The 3,790-nt window shown below is 39.1% G+C and overlaps 1 non-coding gene across 1 annotated transcript; it reads right to left on the bottom strand.

Annotated features, from left to right (window-relative positions):
• Window positions 1-3,381: 3,381 nt before the first annotated feature.
• Trnas-gga lies at window positions 3,382-3,455 on the bottom strand. Its single transcript has one exon. It is a non-coding gene; the product is annotated as a tRNA-Ser (tRNA).
• Window positions 3,456-3,790: the final 335 nt, after the last annotated feature.

Below are 3,790 nucleotides of genomic sequence, written 5' to 3'. Positions count from 1 at the left end.
AAAATAATACTTCTAAAACTTAATAAGTAATATGTGAACATTAAAATTTCAATAATAATTGATCTATAACTCATCATTCAGTTTTTTATTATTCACTTTTTATTTTCAGGGTATTTTTGACAGTTTTGGTAATGGATGCGTTGCATCTATGTTTCTCTGAATTCTCCATCACGGCTTAAATTTACAAATGTAGCGATTTACTAGAACTTAGCATGTAGTATTAGTTATGTACATATGTACATATGTAATATGTAAGATATATAGGGTACTTTTATATAGTTTAGTAGTTTCGATCTAGTCCATTTTGATTATTTTATGAGCATCAATCTAGTTCGATCTAGTCTGTACAAATTTAACTTTCATTATGCCTAAACGACCACGACTGAGCTGTGATAATTTATATAATCTTTTCAAAACTTGGAATTTCTTGAAAGATGGTAAATATCTACCATATAACGATCAGATTTGGCAGGAAGCATCTAACTTAACAAATAATAAAATGGATAAAGATTACATTTATCAATATATTACACGAAATCGTGGAACGATTAATAACAATTCAATAACAGGTTTTCGTATCATATCCATGATGAACATATGCCAAGGATTCCAAAAAAATAAAAAAAATGCAATAAAGATCTGAACTGGTCAATGAAAGTACCAAAAAACCATTACAAAGATTTACAAGATTTGAGACAAAATATTCATTTGAGCTGCGTAGAATTGAATAAATTAGGAGTTCAATTAAAAGAATATAAAGAAAGGACGTATGAAGTTTTAGAACCTGGTTGGTGTGACAAAATTTATTATACGATTTATAACGATCTTAAATTGCCATGTGCCTTCAGTTTCAAGAATGCCAAAATTGACAGAACTACAGGAAGACCATTTTTAACTATTGTTACGTCCAAGAGACTCCACGGTTCCTTGCTCCCAAAAGAAATAACACATTTCGAGGAAAAATGTAATAGTTGAATGAATCTCTTCCTACGCGGCGATAAGTGCGGACGCGGGTGTACAGGGGGCCACGTGTCCACGGTAAAAATGTCTCAGATGACGGACGAAACCTCTTGAAGCAAAGGGGGGCAGGAGACTTGACGCCTGTACCCAGCCGAACCACTTAAATGATGAAACATATCTAGCGACGAAGATTGCCGCAGATCTGGAAAAATTGAGGCGGCACTTAAAAAATGTCACCCGTTGGAAGGCAATAAATTTATTCGCCTAGCTCTAATACCAAGAATTAGAGCACTCATGGCCACACATGAACCAGTTAGACGTTATAAATAAATCCAGACTAACGTAATTAACGTCTGGATTGTCATATTCGGGAAGTCAGAGGGTGGTCTATCACAAGTGCCACACTTAGTTTCCCGAAAATGATTATCATAAAACTGTCCGGCGATACCGTAATAATTATTAAAGCGACAACTAGTTCACGAAAGAAACAATTTCCAGAATCGGAATAATCCCACCCTGAGGCTTTTTAGCCCTATATAAAGGGAGTGATCCACTCCGGAGGTCTCTTCTCTCTTCTGGATCAAGCTAGCACGTATTAACGTACGAAAGTTTCGCTTCCGTGCACGGAAAGCCGCGACAATTCTATAACCAAACCTAGAGTCAGTGTCTCCGATCCGAAGATCCACCGGACGGATTGGCTCCCTGGCCAGAGGCGACAACTTATATCATATACCTCAGCTGAAGATTTTTTCCAGCAGCGAAAAAGTAAGTGCAACCGGCACACTAGCTTTACTTTTCTCTCTCTCGCTCCTATCCATCTTCACCGACTATTACCTTCAGGTTTTTTTTATTTATAATAATACCGAGCAAAATTTTATTTCCATTCTTTCCTTTTCAAGTGGCTCATTTAAACTGCGGAGACGGAACTTCGCCTTCAGAACATATTTCAAACAACCAAGGGCCAGCTTCCCCAGAAACATCGACACCTCATCACACGCAGAATACTTCAATTATAATCACACCGCGGTCCCCCTGTAGCATCTGCACTGTCTGCGGAATTACACATCCATCTTACCCTACTACCACCCAGGAAACCTTCGCTTCACCATCCTCGTCAACATATCCCGAACCACCCTCACCTCCCAGGTACACCACTGACACTCTGCCTGAATTGTCCCCTAGATGGTATTCTCCCATTCCCTCTCCTTCCGAATGTGATCAGTACCTCCTTCCGTCTGATCTCGAAGAATTCCCAAATCCTTCCCCAGTATCTTCCATCCCGATACCCGTCGATATCCACGACGTAACCTTCCCTTCCTTCAGTGAACTGAGGGAGCTCTACCAGGCTGGGCGTGAAGCCTTGCGAGAGCGCATCTTGGATTGTTTCCCCTCATTCACCCTCCCTCTTCCTCCTTTTGCTTTCGTCCTTGGACCCGATCCGGTTGACCTAGCCACTCCAAGGAGTGTTATCAGTGATGTAACACCCAACACAGTAGTCCCTCTGATCACTCGAAATAGACAGCACCCTGTTTTAATCCCCGCCACATATATTCAAACATTTTTTATTAACGACTCAGCACATATTTCCCACAGCGCATAGAATCATTTTTTTTATATATTATGTACGAGTAATTTAATATAAAAAGTTTTAATTTATTGATATTTTGTATTTTATCGAGAACCAACGCAAATTGTAATTTTATCCTCAAACATTCTCGCGATTATTTTAATAAGTTTTAGTTATTAATATTTTTGTATCCTAATGAGAACCAACCCAAATTTGTAATTTAAATACTAAAGAAAAATAAAAAATATATAATGTATTATTTTTCTTAAAAAGAGAAGTAATGTTAATTTAATTCACCTCTATCCATCTCTCCATCTCACAACGAATTGTACAGGTCCTATCCCTGGTAATAGGGATTCATTTCCCTTACCTAAAAGGGACCAACGAGCTGATCGTTTCGATTGTTCGAGTAGATCGACCTTGGTCGTTGACCCTTAAAACAACGGAGCGTATCGGTCGGCTCGACTCGAGGCTTTGCGGCTAAGTGCCAACGAACCTCGAGAGGCGTCTGGTTGCGCCCTTCCTCGAGCTCACGGAGCTCTGGACGTAACACTATCAAAGGCCAATGTATTGAATGTAATACAGAAATTCATTTATATACAACCTAATATCATCGCGGACACTGGCAACGTCTGATGGATGGACAGAATTATTATTATGATAGCAGCAAGCCAACAATTCGTTGAACATACTGCAGCTACTTTTACTCCCCTACCCCTCTACCCCCAACTATGCGCCAACATATCGTTAGACTTTATAACGTAGTGATCTCTTTTACGGAAATAATTAGATGAAAATACTCCATGGTTAATGAAGAATTTGTAATTAATAGTATTTCGTTGTGAAAAAATACCACCCCATGCCAGGGTTCGAACCTGGGACCTCCCTCATTCCGTGCGGGCGTCTTAACCAACTCGACCACTTGGGGCATGTGATATCTTCTCACAACGAACGATATAAACATCTTGTACGCGCGGTGTGTGTCAATAACAAGTATAGATATTCGCCAGGTAATTTTAATTCAACGTAATATCATCGCGGACACTGGCAACGTCTGATGGACGGACAGAATTATTATTATGATAGCAGCAAGCCAACAATTCGTTGGACATAATGCAGCTACTTTTACTCCCCTACCCTCTTTTCACAACGAAATACTATTAATTACAAATTCTTCATTAACTATAGAGTATTTTCATCTAATTATTTCCGTAAAAGAGATCACTACGTTATAAAGTCTAACGTTATGTTGGCGCGTAGTCG

This window comes from Ooceraea biroi, chromosome 8 (genome assembly GCF_003672135.1).
Source record: "Ooceraea biroi isolate clonal line C1 chromosome 8, Obir_v5.4, whole genome shotgun sequence".
NCBI classification, from domain to species: Eukaryota; Metazoa; Arthropoda; class Insecta; order Hymenoptera; family Formicidae; genus Ooceraea; species Ooceraea biroi.
The sequence above is the reverse complement of the archived record's forward strand: the minus strand, read 5'-3'. Positions and strand labels throughout refer to the sequence as shown.